Genomic DNA, 20,267 nt, shown 5'->3' with positions numbered 1-20,267 from the left:
CAAGTGACTAGTTAAAGTATAAAAATATAATTAATTAACAAATTATATTTAAATAGTAAATTAATAAAAAAAATTCAATTTTAACATTTCATTAACTAATTTCTTTCGTGCTACTAAAGAGAAGAACTTTAAGCTTGGTATCTGAAGATGTTATCTCTGTTACATATAAATACGTTTTTAAAAGGTTCGACTTTCGTTTTTTGAGACAGACTAGATAAACTTTTTGCATCACTAAGCTGTATACTATTTAGTTAGGAAAAATTTGATTAAACAATTCAACTTGAGGGATTTTCGCAATGTTTTCTAAGGATCTAATTAAACTTCCATTTAATCAATTTACAAGTAGTTTCTCAGTAAATTATTTAGATAAGTATATATGCGATTAAATATAATAATTAATTTTTTATTATAAACCGATTATTCATTTATTATTATATAGAGATATTGATACTTGTTATTGCTGTAAAAAAAGTTAATCATAAAATACTACAACAAAATTCAAGTTAGAAATAAATACTTTTAAAAGTAAAAAGACTGCAATTGACTGATATTCGAAAAAATGGATTCCCTATCTGGAGTGACTTTATACAAAGCTGATGGTTCTAGTGGCTTAGCAGATAGCATACTTAGTGAAAAGGTTTTTACTTTTAACTTTACTTTTTAAGTTTCTGTTTATGTCATAGTTTTGAAATTTCGATAAATAAATAAGGTCATTTATACATATATTTAGTAAAATGATACATTAAGTGAAATAAAACAAACATTGGCTTCATTAACTGTACAACAAACTACATTTATTTAATTTGTTGCTCCATAAATTTTTGTTGGAAAACTGTTTTTATATTTTTTAATTTAGTATGCTTAAGAACTTTAGGTCCAAGAAAAATATAAAAAAATCTGGAGTGGTATAAACTGGATGTTTTTTTTTATATAAAACTTTTAAAATTATTTAGCTATTTAAAATTTTTAAAAGCTTGAAACATTTAAAAAAAAAATTTTTCTGTTATTTCCTTAAATAAATGTCTTAAAACTTTTAAAATTGTTTTTATTAGGATTTTGTGCTTTATTATTTCTCAGCTCATTGGTGTCCTCCTTGCAGAGAGTTTACACCTGTGTTAAAAGAATTTTATAAAGTAGGTTAATGCATATGTAATACGTTAACTTATTCTTCATTTATTATCTTTATTTATTATTTTTTTAATGTATAACATAAGCTTTACAAAAAGGTTATTTATATTTCTATGTTTAAAGTATAGCTGTCTGTTTTTAAATTCGACAAAAATACGACAAAAATACGACTATACAAAATAAAATCCTGGAGAGATTTAATAAGATTTAATACCCTAATAAAATATTATTTATTATGGAAATAAATAATAATATAAAAAAAATATATATTTTTTGCCGTTTCCTCTATTTATTGGATCACCAGGCTTTCTAATAACCCAGTGAAAAAAAAATCTTGTATCAGAAAAAAAGAAATAGTTAAGCAAGTGTTTTTTACTAATTTATTACTATATCTATATAAAGACCCAATTCGCTAATATTTCTTGTACGCCTAATTTGTTTGTTTATGCGACACAATGGTTGCAAAAAGTGACTAACGGAGCCGTCCAGTTACGTAGACCAGTTTGATGTGAAAATAGAAGTAGATTGTAGATGATGTCATTGGGTGAGAATCATAAATGAATGTAAAGACTATTTTGTAGGAGGAATAAAATTTTAGGACTCAGGGATAGGGCGAACAATAACTCACGCTTTAGTCATCCTAAACAAATGATAAAACAATGGTCTATGAGTAAACAAGTTAATATAGATCCGCTGGTTTATTAATGGCAACCATGGCTAAAATTATCGCACCATACGAAAACAATAAAATAAGTAGATAACAAAGTATTAAGTAAAATGATAAAAAATGATAGTTCGGGCAATATAAAAAGAAAAAATAAGCTAATAAATGTGATACTATTTATGGTCTAAACTCTTGGTAATAAATTGAAAACCGATAATCATCTGTGTGACATAAAAGTATATAAATGTCGTTAATGTAACAAATTCATAATATAAAGCTCAAAAAGCGATATTATACGTGGGTGTAAGAGGTAAAAAATCGTTGGTGCCATGATAATCAATCAGAATTAATTAGTGGATAATGATGATCCCCCTCATCAGGAATGCACTGCGATCACCAATGACGTTTCGGAGAGCCTGAGACCTGCACTAACGCTACTCATCAGGGACTTGTCCTTGCAACAGATCTCACTCCCTTCTTGTACGCTTAATTTTTAAAATGCTTGCTTTAATTTTTTAGAGTGCATATATATATATATATATATATATATATATATATATATATATATATATAAATTCAAAAATTGTCAGAACAAATAGAAAACAATAGATGATATGATTAATGATAAATAATAGATTAATGAAACAAATAGAAAATCCAGTAAATCTATTTTCTCAAAATGTTTTTATTAAAAACAATATAATAACCAAAAAAATACTAATAAAAAATACTTTTTTATATATTAAAACTATTAGCATTAGAGGCCTTTCAAATAATCATCAGTAGTGCTGTTTTGGTATTATTGCAAGATATTTGTATTAAAAACAAAAATAGTTTAATTTTCATATTGTTGCTGTGGGTAACTATTTATTGTGAAGGATTGAATTGTAATTATAGACAGGATATATCAATTAAATATATCATGTTTTTGTTTGTGCAAATGCTTTTCAATTGATATCATAAAACTTTCATTGTTAAGCTCAAGAAAGACGAAAAGTTGGAAAAAAGGTTCAATTACACTTTTGTGGGCACGTTGACAAGTATAAACATGGTTGTCAAATCGATCAGTTGATAAGCCAGTTCTGCAACTGGAATTATGTCCGTTTATACGTAATCTTAAATTATTAGTTTTACCAGTATATGCTTGTTTTTTGCATGTTAAACATTTTAGGTAATAAATTACATTTTTGCTGTTGCATGTGATGTGACTTTTCACTTTCCAAATAGTACCGTTAGATGTTTTAAACACATCTACTTCTTGAAGTTTGCAAATTTTGCATCGAATATCTTTGCATTTGAATATGCCAATTTTCTTACTAGTTACTTCAATATTTGAATTAAGTCTCCTTAATAAGTGAGGAGGTTGTTTAAAAGTATTAGCTATTAAAAAGGTTATTCGTTTGTAATAAAAATAAGTACTTTTTGTATTATTGCTAAAAAACATTCCGTTAAAATATTTTAAGAGTCTTTAGCATTATTTTACATAATTGTTTTGTCAATAAATTTTAAGGAAAAATATTTATGTTTTCTAAAATCTTTATGTAAATACGCTTCTTTTGAGACCCAGGTTGACATACTTTTGAATAACTTTTTTCGATAATATTAGGGACTTTACTCCAAATACTAAAGATTTGAACCTAAATATCTTAACAACTTGACGTGATGGTAAAAAATGCGTTGCATATTTGAAATAAGTATATTTAATTTTTCTTAAAAAACCACCAAGTTAACAAGATTTCCACACAAAAATTTTATTTGTTTATCAGTGTTATCAATAATAAAGTCAGCAGTACTGTTAGCTGCAGTTGCTGTCGATGCCAATTCTGGATTTCTTTTAGGGACAAGTGATCGCTATTTGAGAGTCTATTATAATGAGATTGAAATGCATCTGATTGTGTACTTGAACATCCTCGATAACAATCACAGACAAATAAGGTATAAATAAAATCGTGTAAGGTCTGACATTAAAGTTGTAAATATCAATGTTTACTTTACGCAGCAAATTTATCCATATAACAAAATCACTTACCACTTTTTTGCACAATGGCTTTCATCAATTGAAATTGCAACAAGTTTCTGATGAAAGACAGAGTCATTGAAAATTGATCTTTAAATTGTACAATTGCTTCAAGTGAACAAAATATTACATTTGCTTCATTGTAATTTATTTAAAAAAAACAGTATATACTTTTAAAAAATAAAAACAACACTCCATAATTCAAAAAATATATATATACTTGAAGAATATCTAAACTCAATATCAGAATAATATAATATTTCATAATAAATGCTTAACGCATTTAGAATTAATGAAATATCATAATGAATGCTAAATGCATTTAGCATAAAAAATTTCTCAATAAATGATTAATTATTTTGCATTCACTAAAAAATATTTTTACATGTTTTCTACAGAAAATTGAAATCACAATTCCAAAATTTATGAACAACATTTCAGAAAAAAATGTATAATTTCTTAGGGTAATTACCAAGCAAAAACTAGACCTTTTCTAGAGAAATGAAAAACTTTATTTGGTAACTAAAATAATGTATAATAATGATAACTATTACCTCTGTTTGATAATCTTCTATATTTTTTCTTTGATGATTATGCTTTATAGAAGCTACTTTGATTCCTTTTTTATTAAAAAAATTTTCTTGATCTTTCATTAAAATCAAAAGCGGAGAAACAACTAAAGTTTTATTATTGCACATCTTAGAACATATTCATATCAAATCAGGTGCTTGTCCTTCTCTTAACAAAGCGAAGGTAAAAAAGAGTAAACATTGGAACACAATTGATTTTTCACTGCCGGTTGCTTGGCAAACAAAACAATCTACGCCATTGCTGAGAGCTATTAAGATTCTTTTTGGTAATCCTTCAAAGATTCAATACAAAATAACTCACAAACTATTTTAAAAGCTCTAAATTATCCTTTTCGTTTGTCATATAGCTTCTAAATAGCACTGATAATTTAATTAACTAAATTTTAGCGCATTTTTAAAATAAAACCCCCCGAAACGTTACGATATTTCATTAAAATCAGAGCAAAGCCGCAGGAACGTATTTGTTTCGGTAGATGATTAACTGCATTAGCGCAAAAACCCAAGTTTTCTCGTCTGATATCCCAAAGTTCACGGGAAAAAAAAAGTCAGACGAAACATCGTCTAAAATAATACAAATTAATTTTTTAACTTTACTTTTATATTGTTAACATACTGTATACTTGCGAATAAGTCAAAAGTTACTGTCTCAAAAAATTAACAATATTAGAACAAAAGAAATCGAATAAAGAATTGAAACAACTGCACTTATTCCAATTGAAATATTTTTTATTTTTTTTTTTATTTTTTATTTTTTTTTTATTTAAGTTTACAATGTTAGTCGTGTTACATAATTCATAAGCCGTAATATATAAACATAAGTCGTAATACAATTACGCAAATAATACAATTCAGCGTACTAACAATATAAAGCTAGGTTTCCAAAAGAAGATCATAAGGATCTTATCATCGGAACCTTAAAAAGTAATATTTATAACGTATATATATATAAAATAAAATATATATACACATATACATATATATATATATATATGCAAAACACACATACACACACATATACATATATACATATACACACACACACACACATATACATATATATATATATATATATATATATACATATATATATATATATATACATACATATATATATACATATATACATACATACATACATACATACATACATACATACATACATACATACATACATACATACATACATACATACATACATACATACATACATACATACATACATACATACATACATACATACATACATACATACATACATACATACATACATACATACACACACATACATACATACATATACACACACACATAAGATTTAACGTATTTACATTATGCAAATATACAACACATTTTAATATATAATAAGCTGAAGATTTAACAAATACATTTTACATTTATTTTTAGTAGAATTTTAGAATGTTGTCCATAGAGAGAATTAATTTTTTTAACTTAATTTTAAAAACAGGAAGAGTAATAGAGGGATCAAAGTTAGGTAATACTATTTTATTCCAAAGATGGGGTGCACGATATGAAATACAAAATTGATTGAACTTAGTTCTACAAAAAGGTTCACTTAAAAAACTAAAATTTCTTAATGTGTACTTATTTATTGGTTTTAAAGAAAAAAGATCATTAAAAACAAATAAAGATAAATCGTTTTTCCATATAAAAGTAAAACATAAGACATTAAATACGTTCAGTTTATAAACATTTAAAACCTTCATATAATCAAAAAAATATTTTGAATGTGAAAAGCGATCCGCATAATTAACTACGCGGATTGCATGTTTCTGACGGCGATAAAGATGTTGTAATTTACTTTTATCCGTACTTCCCCAGGCGATGATTGCATAATTTATATAATTGTGTATAAATGAATAATAGAGTTGGGTTAGGTTTTTTTTGTTTAGATAATTTCGGGCTTTGTATAAAATGCCAATGTTTTTAGAAATTTTAGTGCTTATATGATCAATATGTTTTCTCCAAGTAATATTCTCATCAAGATAAACACCTAAGAATTTTATAACATTATCTCTTTTTATTATCGTTTCATCAATATAAATTTGAGGCATATTACTTGGTAAAAAAAATTTTTTGCGCAGGAGTGAAAGATAATCCATTTTGTTTTGTTTATATTTAAAGTTAATTTATTAGCTTTGAACCAATTAGAAATGAGATTGAGTTCTTTGTTTGTAGTTGAAAAGAGTTCATAAACATCAGTATGGGATAAGAAAAGATTAGTATCATCAGCGAACATTATACTTTTCAATTTGGAAGCATTGTTTAAGTCGTTTACATAGATTAAAAATAGTAGTGGTCCGAGAATAGAACCTTGTGGAACACCACAGGTTATGCTCAAATATGGACTTGGTTTTGAAATTAAAAAAATTGACTTTGTAAAAAAAAAAAATGTTTAATAAAACAACAATGAATTTTGAGGATAATTTCGTAAAAATTTGCTCAGTAATTAACCATATATATATATATATATATATATATATATATATATATATATATATATATATATATATATATATATATATATATATATATATATATATATATATATAAATTATGTCAGTGTATTCTACAAAGAGAGTGCTCAATATTCTTAAAGAACAGAGCAATAACAAATTAGTAAAAACACTTATCTAACTTTTATCTTCAACATCATGTTTCTTCATCAGTAGGTTCATCAGAAAGCTTCCTGATGAACCTACTGATGGAGAAACATGATGTTGAAGATAAAAGTTATATAAGTGTTTTTACTAATTTATATATATATATATATACATTTTTTAGTAAAATGAAATGACAAAAAGACCTTAATAGTTAAATGAACCAAAACTATAAAAAATTTAAATAAATTAGTTTAAAAAGTTTATAACCTAATACATAAAATAATATTTAAAGTTAAAATTAGTTTTCTCTGCGGAGCGTGACCACTTTTGTTTTTTATGCAAATAGTGGATCTTTTATTAAAAAAAAAAAAAAAATTAGTTTAGGTAAATTTTAATCAGAGTAACTAGTTGACATCCTCATCAAAAAACATAAAACAATCTCTAACAAGTTATTATTGGAACTCTTAAGTTTTACTTAATTTCAACAGTTCAATTTTATCACCCAAAAAGAAGATTATTTTCAACTTGGATATATAGAAAAAATATATACGCTGTCACCTGTACTTATTTGTACGGGTAAATTTATTAGGCGTAAGGGAAAGGCACCTATGATAGGATAACGCCTATTTTTTTTTTTTCTTTTTTTTTTGATGGCATACCGGTCATATTTTCATAAATATTGGTTATGGAAAAAAAGTGATTAGACCAACATGTCTATACTGACTTTACATTAGTTTTAGTAAAAATACGTCCCTTATGCACAAATATTGCTTTTATAATTAACAAAAAGCTTACTTATTTTTAATCCCTTTAAATATTTAAGATTGTGATTTTATTATCAACTGTGCAGAAATAAAATGTTCATGCATTATATTCCCAATTTTTGTGCATTTAATGAAATACTTATTTTAATTTTATCTTTTGAACAAGGCAGACATAGCTCGTTTAAGTGAAAATGATGACTTCTTCCTATGATGGCATACTGACGAGTTAGGTGTGTTGCAATATTCACGAGTTGAAAAAACCTTTTTTCATAAAAACAACATATTTGTTAGTGAAGTAAAAAGGATTTTTTACTTCACTCACAAATTTTTTGGTTCAAAAAACACATAAAACGCAATATCTCTTTTGCGCATGCGCAAAATTCTACACTGCTGCTGTGTAGCACAAAAGGATTAGTTAGGATGATTACGCGTAATTTCTGAGGGAAGACTCTAAGGTTATGTTACCCTTGATGCTAATCAGCCCCATCCTCCCCTATGCTTTTATAGAAGCAGTAATTGCCTATGACGACATACTTGTCCTTTTTTTTAAAATAAAAATAACTTAAAAAAAAATAAAACTGATGAAAACTCCTAAAGTTATTATTGTTTTACAAGTAACAAAGAATGTATCTATGTCAAAACTTTTGTTCTTGGTCTTCAGGATACTGAATAATGAAGCATCAAAGTTAAGTATGCCATCATAGACGTCTTTTCCTTACTTAAAAGAACTACTTAGCTCATGGTTACAAGCTCAAAGATTTGTCTAAAATTAAAACTTTTTGACAACTAATCAATTTTTTTCAAATTTTATTTGTAGATTACTGCAAATATTAACAGTTGATTTGTGTTTACTTATATCGTAAATAATTGTTTCAAAAGTTCAAGAAATTTAATAGATAACATTATATGTATTTTTACGCTCAGATTGATATATACAAAAACGTATGCACATATTTATTATATTTTAAATTTAGGATGTAAACGATTCTGGTGTAGAAGTTATATTTATATCTTCTGATGAAAGCCACGAAGATATGATAAACTACATGAAGGCAATAATTTTTTTGATTTAACATTAAAATTTTAGTTTGTTATTTTTTTAAAAATGTTTGCTTGACTTTTTTTTTTTTTTTTTTGTAAAATATTCATTATCAAAGTTTTTTGTTTATTAGCAAAAAAAACTTTGTTATAGAAAGAGACTTTAAATTGTGTCATGTACAATAGTCTAGCCACATAAATACTATTTGTTTCTCCCTGCATTGCATTTCTTCTGATTACTAATTTCTTTTAAACCACCATTAATATCATATTAAAAAGCATTCTTATCTATAACCACATTCCGTTTTCATTGTTTTTATTATGGCATAATTTATATACAGATCTGAAAATTCAATTTCATTTACCATGGAAATAGAAAAAGAATCCAAGTAACTTTCTTGAAAATTATACGAATAAAATAAATAGTTTCTTGTTTACCTCTATTTCATGAAGAAATTTCGGATTTTAATGGCTCTTTTTGTGTCACTTTTAGTCACGAGTTAAATTTAACTAAATGTTTAAGTGATAGAATTTAAAGACATTGTAAACCATATCCGTTAATTTTATATTCAACTTCTAATTTGTTTTCTTTTTAAGATGTAATTTATTTTTTACTGGTGAAAATTATCACCACCTGTAAACACGACTGAATGACCACTTTAAGAGTGTCAAAGCTCACAGATCTACAATAATCTCCATGCCAACGGTGTCTATTTTTTCAATTATAGCAATGATGCCTTCTCAATAATAAGATCTGCCACTAAAATTTCGATTCTAAATTAAAAGATTGTTCATGAAATGGAAAAAAACTAGATTTAAACAAACAGATAAACTGATTACAAAATTTTTCTTTTCCATATAAAGTATTGGACAAAACATTTGCAACCAAAATTGAACAATGCTAAAAAGTGTTCCTAATTTTACATGTCTTAAAAACGAAACGAACTATACTACCACAGCAAACAGTTCAGGAGTCTGGAGTCATAGCATGCCATGATATGAGCAATCAGGTGACAGCACACAGGCGAAATTTCGTTGACAAGTGCCATTTTGCAGCGGACAAAACAAGTGCAACTTTTTTGGTTTGTTTCATTTTCTTTAGTCTGATCCGTGTCAACGTCATGGAAGTTTTTTAATAATTAAAGGAAGTATCCAGAAGTTTCAAGAAGTTTCCAGAAGCATGCAGAAGCTTCCAGAAGTTTCCAGAAAAAGCATCTGGAAGCATCCAGTAGCATCCAGAAGTATCCAGAAACATTCAGAAGCATCCAGACACATCCAGAAGCTTCCAAAAGCATCGAAAAGAAGCATCTAGAATCTTCAAAAACAGGTTCACACAGGTTCATTTTACTATTTAAGAGACATGTAAATCGACATGTAATTCAGTCAGTATGTGGAAGTTAATCAGTCAGTACTATCAAGGCAGTTTATCGAAGTGAGTTTTATCAAAGTGTTTTATCGAAGAACATCAATACAAGAAGTGAAATACAACAAGTGTTTCATTACATCAATACAGTCCACATCCAACCAAGTTGTTGTGTTCCACAGAGCATTATTGTATCATCACAAGGTAAATGTAACACGGTAAGCCTTGAGAAGCGTGATTATTTATTTTTATTATTTTTATGACTTCAGGTGCAAAAATGGCTCCCGACAGTCTTGGATTGGAACTAAGAAAGAACATTAATGGCGATTACGAAAGTGGAATGTCACAAAAAAGTATTTGTGATAAATATCGCGTGAAAAAATGGACCGTATCAAGACTATGTTCCAAATATCGTTCTACGGGGAAGTTGGCAGCAGATAACAAAGGTGGAAGACCGCGTTCCACCACTCCTAGAGAGGATTCTATGATCGTCAAATCCGTCAAGAAGGATCCATGGATATCATCAGTCGAGATACAAAAGCAATTAGAGCTGCCTGTATCGGACCGAACAATCAGACGACGTGCTGTTGAAGCCGGATTGTTTTCTCGACGCCCTGCAAAGAAACCGCTTATTTCACTAAAAAACCAGAAGAAAAGACTCCTGTTTGCTACATCTCATATTGACTGGAATGTGCAGAAATGGCATCAACATCATTGGGAGCGATTGTATTTGCCGTGTACGTCGACCGGCCGAAAAGCGCCTCGATTTACGTTACTGCCATAAGACCGTGAAGCATGGTGGAGGCAATGTAATGGTCTGGGGGTATTTTTCTGCTGACGGTCTAGGTCCGATACATCGAAACGATGGAATAATGGACCGTTTCATGTATAAAAATATCCTGAAAGATGTTATGTTACCTCATGCTGAATGGAATTATGCCAATAAAATGGGTTTTCAGCAAGACAACGATCCGAAACACACTGCAAAAGTAGTCAAGCAGTGGTTTCAAGACAACCACCTATCAATGATGGATTGGCTGCCTCAATCTCCGGATGTCAACCCTATCGAGAACCTGTGGGAGATCGTCAACCGCAGAGTTAATCGTGAATGTGTTCGTAATATGGATCAACTGTTTGAACAAATCCAAAAGGCCTGTGCAGCGATTCCACAAAGTTTCATTGATCGCCTGATCGAATCTATGCCTCGAAGATGCAAGGCTGTGATCGACAACAAAGGATTCGCCACGAAATATTGATAGCGAAATGCAGCTTGGTCAACATTTTGTCGAGTTGCACTTGTTTTTTCCAGAAGGAAATCAATTTTTTTTTAATACTTTTGATTAATTTATTAATTTTCGTGTACAAATAACGAACTTTGTGATGAATAAAACTTGAAGAACTTTGTCTCTAAACAGTTACATAGTTATTTCTCTATATTGAAAAAATGCAGCACTTCCATATAAAGAAACTAAATTAGCATTATTTGGTTGCACTCGTTTTGTCCGATACTGTAAGTTTAATTATGATACCACTTTATAGAAGTCGTTAACCTTTTTTTATTGCTTTTAATATTGTATTTTATACTATTTGTTTGTTTTGTCAAAAATGGTTATTTTAATTACTGTTTGTATAGTTGTATATTAAATTAAAAAGTTTTATTCTAACTCAACTGAAGATGGCTAGAGCTTGTTAAACACTTATTGCTTTTTTTTAATAAAAGTTTGGTACTAATTAATAAGTTTTAAAAATTTGTCCACTTTGCTTTACTTATTTGTCCACTTCTTTTACCTATTTACTTGTTTTACTTGTTTACTTGTTTTACTTATTTATTAGTTTTATTTATTTATTTTTGACTTTATTTACTTTTAATTTATTTATTTGTTTTATTTTGTGATGAAAAGTTTTGGAATCTCAATAATTTTATAAATATTTATATGGTAGCATAAAATATATATACTGGCTGTCCGGACTAGTAAATTATGGGTCAAGGTATGTGTTCCACACCGACGATTTCTATACTTATTTTTTATATATTCAAAACTTCAATGTTTTTTAATTAACGGTAGAAAACTATTCATATAAAAATCTTGGTTTTTAGTTAACCGACTAAAGTTTCTTACTTTAAAAATTCTTATAATAAACGTAAGGAGAAAGAACTAGTTTTTGTTGTTGTCGGTATTTTCATAAAAGAAACCTGACCCCGTTGATTATTTAGTAATGTAATATTTTTCTACACTATAATTAAGGAGGTACGGATTCCGTTGAAATAAAAGTAACAAATTCTGGCCGGAATTTTAGCCAAAATTTGTTACTTTTAGTTCATTCCGGAATTGAATTCATCTTTTACCTTTATTTCTTAAGACATGTGACACAGACCATAAATTAAATCAAAAAATCATTGTCTTATAGGGCAATGAACAACTATATGTGAACTTTGGTAAAAAAAAATACAAATTTCTAAACAAACACAATGTAATTTTATATGCAATAATCAACTATGTGAGGATTTCTTGAAGTTTAGGAATATTGTGGTAGAAAAATATATCCTCTTCAGTTTTGGGCAACAAACTAGTTCTTTTTTCATCAAAAATGTTTTACCTGCCTCTGAGGAGTTACCTGCCTCTGAGAATAGTCTCATTTTAAATATTACTTAAATTTTAAATAGTTAAAAAATATAGGATGCCTGTTATAGAAAATATTTCAATTTTAAGCTAAATGGAAAAATAGAAAATAAAGAAATAATTTTATATAAAAACATTATGCAGGGTAAAACTTTTAGTACATAAAATTACAAAAATAAATAAAAACAACATACTGTATTTAAATGAAACAAGTATCAAATTAATAAAATAGGTTATATATATACTATAGGTTATAAATATATATTATATAGCCACACTATTGAGGTGCAAGCTTTAACTTTAATCTTGAAGGTTAAAAATAATATAAGTATAATCCTGCCAGATTTTCAAATTTTCATTTCGGGTGCACCCCTAACTATAATAAAGTAGATCCTTTCAATGAAATCACTCCCCCTTACATTAATTCTGCAAGTGAGAATTTTATTTATAGGTAAATAAGATTTTAAATGAAGAGAAGCTTTTACTAAACTAATAAAATGTAGAATAAACTAGTTAATATTTAGGTAAGCAGGGACATGCACATTTTTTTGGGAAAGTCCAAAAAAAGTTATGTCCCCTCCCCCTCCCTATTTTTTTGTTTTGTTTTGACCAGATTGAGTGTGTTATATAAAAATGTATTAATAATTTTTTAAATGACTTATAATATTGCTAAAATGGTCTCCACCAAAGCTGAAAATATGATTTTGAAAATTAAAAATTATTTTTTTGAAAATTCTCTGATGACGTAATGTATAATATATACAGGTTATAATTTTATAAATACAAGATTTCTGTACGCAAAATTCATGCTATTTGATAAAAATCAAATAGTAAATCCATAGTATGCGCAAGAGTTTATAAATTTTATTTATAAACAAAAATAAAACGTATAAGGTACATTATTACAACTATATGGAACCAACCTGTTTATTTATCCTCACGTTCATAATGATTGGCAAAGACTACGTCCTAACACTATCTTGCAAAAATTATTTTTTAAATATTTTGCTGTGTAAGTTTTTTTTATATAGTTTTGTAGATTTACTTAAAAATTAACTTTATAAATACTTACCAAGAGTCAAAAAAAAACTAATTGTTATAGCTGTACAATGCTAAAAAATGTTTTCCAAAGATGTCTGGCTATGAAAATAGCTGTTTAACAAAAGATAGCTGAGATATTTTATGAAATTGTACTCTTATTAAATTTGAATTTTATTTTAAACACAATTCACATATACTTGTAACAAACTTGTTAAATCTTGTTTACTAAACCTTTTAGATTTTATCTAACATTTTGCTTTGTAACTTTTTCTTACCATTCTTGTATAACCTTTTAGGCGCCTTAGTAAAGAAAAGGTTTGTTGCTTATAATGTTCATTTTTGAAATCCAGCCAGTTAAGTGAAATTCAACTAAACTTCCCACAGGTCGAACCCCCTTAATAAAGCCTTTGCCTTGGTAATAATAAATAAACCTAATAAAACCTTTGGTAAATAAAAGACACTTAAAGATATGATGTGGTATTTCCAACCGGTATAACAAGAACACTGAATTTAAAGTAATTAAACATTATAATGAAAAAATTAAAAACACAGGTTCAAAAAAAAAAAAGGACAGATGCTTTATAACACTTTAAAATTGTATCATCAAACTTTGTGTTAAACTCAGTACTCAGATGGTCTAGTAAAGAAACAGTGATAACCAGTTTAAAATAACTTGAAATGCAATATTTAGACTTGTTCAAACCATATTTGGCTGTGTTGATGAACAATATTTCTAAGTAAAGAAACAAAATATTTTAATGATTTAATAAGATTCAAACTATAAAAAATATCATTACTTGCTTTTACAATGAGTAGGGTGGGGTGGGGTAATCTGAGCCTATTTTTACCTATTTCTGACTTTGAGTTAAAAAAAAAGCAAAGTTTAGGTATCAGCTTTCTGACAAAAGATGTCTTAAAATCAAACTTTCTTAAAAAATACTATTACTTAAAATACTATTAATAGGTCTGGGAAGCCTTTATTTGGAGATGCCTATATAGACCCACATTATCTTTTTGGGTATTTCTTTGATACTTCAGTAAAGGTAATAGTTTTTTTTGTACTTTTTTTTTTTAATTTGATTTTTTTCCTCTCTAACTTCTTGATCCTTAAGTAACCGTCGTTTGACTTTCTCATTTGTAAGGAGTTCTCTAAATTTTGCTTGTACTCTCTTCCTTTTTTGTTTTTGTTATTCCATTATTGCAGCTGTTTCTGCAGATACATTAGAACATATGATTGACCTTAAAGCTTCTCGCATAGCTGATCTTGGTGTTTGTAATCTTACCGATTTAGGGCTATAACGTTCAGGTGATTGATTGAGAAAGTCAATACCAGTTGTTCTTCTTTCCATCTTGTCCTTACTTAATAGTGAGACACCTGTACCACGAAATCCTGCTATAGCATTTGCTGGAGAGAGTTTCTGACACAATTGTTTCAATAATCCTTTAAAATTTGTCTTACCAATATTTTTGTGTTGTGTTTCTCTTGCAAACCGCTTTAAAATTTTTCTCCACTCATTCTTAAATGGTACGAAGGCAGCCACATCTAACGGTTGTAATGCGTGTGAGCAATTAAGCGGAAGACAAAAAATTTCGATATGGTTATCCATGGCCGCTTTTATGGTACCAAATTTTCCATTTTCAATCCATTTAGAATACAGGTGCACTTTTCCCTTAAAAACAACAAATGGTGCAAGATATCTTCCATCTGCAGACACACAGAAGAGCACAGAGTACATAGCTTTACCAGAAAAAGCAGCCAGTTCATAAGCATCTTTGCTTTTTGGATGTACAAATACTAGGGATGCGCCAAATTCGGTTTTTGGCCGAACACCGAATCCGAACGTTTGGCCATGATATTTTGTATTTGGCTCCGAACGGTTCGGCAACCGAACTATTGCTAATTTTAAATATAAACATTAGCTATTGAACTCGAAGTGAAAACCAGGTTCTAGAGAGGGGGTGCTGTCGTCGCGCCACACCAGGGCCCATAGAAATTAAGAAAATGCGGTTTGCTCAACATATGTTGAGCAAATAACATTTGTTTTACGTTACCTAGTTCGCCATGAATCTTATTGTTCTCTTCACTGCATATCTGGCACCAGATGGTTAGATCGAATAGAGAGTGTCAAACCATTTGTAGCTCACTTTCCAGGAGTAAAGCTGGCTTTTATAGACTTGCTTCAGCTAAATCTTACTCTAAAAACTAGAAATAAGATTCGTGTAGCACAGAATATTAATTCCTAATTACATTTGCAACAAAGCCATTCAAGCCAGTAACGCAACTTTAGAGATTGAGGTTTCAAATATAGAAAGCTTACTTTCACAATTAGTAGCTATTCGTGACAATTGGAAAGCAATTTTGAATTAAGCTAAACTTGTTGCATCTAGCCTTGATATAGAAATAAAATTGTTTAGGAACGATAGCAGAAAACAATTCTACGATAAAAATGTGAGTAATATGAGTGAGGCGAATCTCCCTTGAAGTCTTAATTCCGAAAGCAAGTTTTTTATGTAACATTAAATAATATTTTTGTAGGACTTACAGTTCTTTTTAGCGCCGTAAAACAGATTTCTTCAGAAACCTTCAGCTTTCTTTGAAACTACCAAAAAATGACAGAGGAGGAATTAATACACGAAGCAGCTAGTTTTGTAAAGAAATTTCACTCTTGGTTCGGTTAACAGAATATTAAGACTGTCCGAATGATGTGTTGTTGTAGATGACTGTATATGTACTTTTTTATTTACTCTTAATTAATTTTAATTATGGATTTTGTGGTTATTTATGTTTGAATTAAAAAATTAATAATAATATAATAAAATAAATAATTAAATTTTATATTAAAATTTAACTTATTTTACTGTAACTACCTGATAGGTACAAATGAGTTAAATTTGAAGTCTAATCTAAAAAAACATTATATTTTCAAAATTTTGCATTTTTTTGCATGTTCGGCGGAACATTTTTTGCATTTTTTGCATTTTTGCATTGCATTTTTTGCATGTTCGGCCAAGGATCAGCCGAACCAAACGTTCTGCAAAACAGCCGAACGTTTGGTTTTGCCGAACGTTTGGCGCTTCCCTAACAAATACTCTCTTCGTTAAATGATTTGTGGATAGCCCAGTCTCGTCAAGGTTTTATTTACTACTTGGTATAATGTTTTTATTATGAATTATATCAGACAAAGTAGTAAAAAATTTATTTTTTACTACTTTGTCTGATATAATTCATAATAAAAACATTACTACACGTTTTAAACTTTTACCTATCGAAAATGTAAGTATTTCAGGTTTACGTAATCGAAGTTTATCAACATGACGCTTTCTAAAAGAAATTATTCAATCTTTCTCAGGAATTCCATTTTTAAAAGGAGTTGTCATCCTCATTGTTGTGCAAAATTGAGCAACTAAATTACAAATATCAAAAGCATCTAATGGAAGACCATATCTTTAACAATACTGCAATGCAGCTACAATCATAGTTACATCATTATCACTTTTACGACCTTCGCGTTTGTTTGCATTAAATTCTTATTGTTTTATTTTTTGTCTAAATGTTTTTTTTGGAACCGAACATTCTTTAGCAGCATGATAAATAGTCTTTTTTTTCCACATACTAACATATTTGCTTTTTCCAAACTATAACATTGTACTTTGGTTTTATTTTTTTCTTGTATTATCTTGACACTTTTTAAATACTTTCTAAAGTAATATTTAGGAAAAATCTGTTAAACTTTTAGTGAAAGAAATTAGCATAAATCATAACATGTCACAAAAAAAAATATTTTAACACCAAATAGGTCTTATATAATATTTATTTGACCTAGGTGAACGTATTGTTTCAATACAAATAAATACACATGTTTCTTAATATATACTTCAAAGATATAAACTTCACTCATAAGAGTTTAACAGTTCTAAAAAATGTTAGGTTTGATGAAACTAATAGGTTTATAATGTTACTAACAACAACTTCGATAATATAATTACATATCAATATTTTACATACATAGACCCACTTTACCCCGCCTGATTATATTTCAAATTTTAAACAAACCATGTGCGTTAGTGTCTTAAAGGTATACTATCCTTAAAATATAGTAATTTATATTTCAAAATAACCATTTTTCATACGCTTATGCCTTATTTGAATATATTTTCTCTGAAGTTTAAAAACGGAGAAAAAAATGACTTTGTTGATTAGCTAAAAAAAGTGCCGTTTCTAACAGCGTTGCTAGGTAATATTTTAAAATTAATTAGCACAAAATTTATGTACAAACAAAACAATACAAATTCTTATCTATAAAAAAGACCGCGTGCACATCGACAATGATCAATGTGCACGCTGTTAGGTCATTAAATCTGCTTTTCTTATCAAACCTTTATAAATCTCTAAAGTATCTCTAAATCTGTTTATTACCATTAGCAATAATTAATATAGTTATAGAATATCTTTTTGTTTATAAATATGTTAATAATATAAATAACTAAGGTGTATCAAAAAACCTTTTTTAAAAGGGATTGTTGATTCGACAATCCCTCGTGCAATTTTAGATTAAAGCAGCTCATTTGGCTGATAAAAGTATAAAACGTACTATAATACTACTTTGATAGATTTTTTTTAATTCTGTCTTTTTGATCCAGAATATTTTAAAAAGGGGAGTAGTACAATAGCTGCAAACTCCAAAACCTTTATATTTTTTTGATATTAAATAATCTTAAAACTTCCTTTCATTTAATGTAATACAGTTTTAATAAAATTTTATTTTTTAAATTTAAAATTTGGCTTTTCAAATGGCTGCCGTGAATTCGGTGTCAAACACTCACGAATGAGTAACGACAGCAGTATTAAGTTCAATTTTAAAATATTATATGATAGCATATAGCGTGTATTGATAAGATAAATAAATATTGTATATATAATTTTAAGTTAAATGTAGTTTTAATTGGTATTAAATGCCACTTTTTAATTTTACAACAATTTAAGTAGGAAGCTCATGGTGACTGGTATTGTGTGGAATATGGCTCTGCTATAGTGGATGAGCTGAAGGAAAAATTTGGTAAATGTTTCTGTTTTATTAGTATTATTTTTACATTGTGATTTTGATAAAAATTAGAAACTAAAATTTGTGAGATTTCTCATTTTTATATATTTTTATTTAAAAGTATGCAGACGGAAATATTTTCACAGTGCAGCGAGAATAATTTCACAGTCTTATGAACCCATTAGGAAATTACATATCATAATCGGTTTATAAGTCTGTTGAGTGAAGGTAAAGTAAGGGAATTAAGGTATTGAAACAGAAACAATTTATTTTGTTACTTTAATAAATGATCCATTGAAAAGTTATACTTTTAAGAAACCCTACCATACTAAAATAAACTTAAGTAAGCCTTACAAACTGAAATAAACTTAAGTAAACCTTACGAACTGAAATAAACTTATAATACAGGAAAGACGATTGCTAATGTCATTTTTTATAACTGTTTTCACAGACAAAATTCATACCCTGTTTTTTATTTATTTAATTTTGTTTTATTTCCTTTGTTTTTTTTTTGCTCTTTTTTATCAAATAACTGTTATGTTTTGTTTTGCTTATAGATGTCAACGGAATACCTAAATTGATTGTTTGTAGAAAGGTAACTTTTAATAGAATTTTCCAATACATATTTATTTATTTTCTACCAAAGTATGTTATATTTACTTTTTTTTACGAGATCGTATAAGATCAATTTACGAGATCGTATAAGATCAACATGTGAGAATTTTTAAAAACAACGCTAAGTCTTTTAACTTGCTGTTAATAATTTATATTTATAACATACAAAAATAAATATGAAATTATAGTTGCAAATTAAAAACAAAGATGATGTTAGAGTGCTGTGACAGTTTTTTGTTTATTTATGTGAATGTTTTGATAATATTATATTTGTTTTATTGTTTTTTGTGGAGGATGGGTCTCTTGTTACGGCAAATGGTCGTAATGATGTCTCTGAAAAAGAACCATCAACAGCCGTTGCTGATTGGAGAAATTAAAGTTGATTTTTTAAAGCCCACTTTAGTCGTCTGCATTTTAGAAACGTATTATTAAAATATTTCCAAAAATACAAATTAATAATTAAATGTAAAAGATAAATGTTAAAAATTATTCTTGAATTATATTATTCTATGCATAATTTGTAAGTTAATTATTTTAAAAATGTACTTTGTGTATTTGAAATAGTTTTGTAAAGTAAATAATTTTAAAGTGATGTTAAGTTTTTTTATAACAAAAAATTACGTTTTGGCACAAATTTATGTTTTGCATCAAATTTGTTTAGAAACAATAATTTAAAAACGAAATTTAATGTGTTTCATACTTTAAATTTAATTTTCACCACTAAGTACACACCATTAATCTTCATATTATCAATTATAATATT

The 20,267-nt window shown here is 27.8% G+C and overlaps 1 long non-coding RNA gene across 2 annotated transcripts; it reads left to right on the top strand.

The window, feature by feature from the left end:
- Window positions 1–454: 454 nt before the first annotated feature.
- On the top strand, window positions 455–20,138 carry LOC105850481 (nucleoredoxin-like protein 2). Of its 2 annotated transcripts, XR_010636659.1 has the most exons (6): window positions 458–637; window positions 1,053–1,133; window positions 8,759–8,836; window positions 18,835–18,904; window positions 19,447–19,484; window positions 19,798–20,138. It is a non-coding gene; the product is annotated as a nucleoredoxin-like protein 2 (long non-coding RNA). The 2 variants fall into 2 exon arrangements; XR_010636660.1 differs by lacking the exon at window positions 1,053–1,133 and having other exon boundaries at window positions 455–637.
- Window positions 20,139–20,267: the final 129 nt, after the last annotated feature.

Source organism: Hydra vulgaris, chromosome 02, assembly GCF_038396675.1.
Source record: "Hydra vulgaris chromosome 02, alternate assembly HydraT2T_AEP".
Classification (NCBI taxonomy): Eukaryota; Metazoa; Cnidaria; class Hydrozoa; order Anthoathecata; family Hydridae; genus Hydra; species Hydra vulgaris.
Note: the sequence above shows the minus strand (reverse complement) of the source record. Positions and strands in the feature narration are given on the sequence as shown.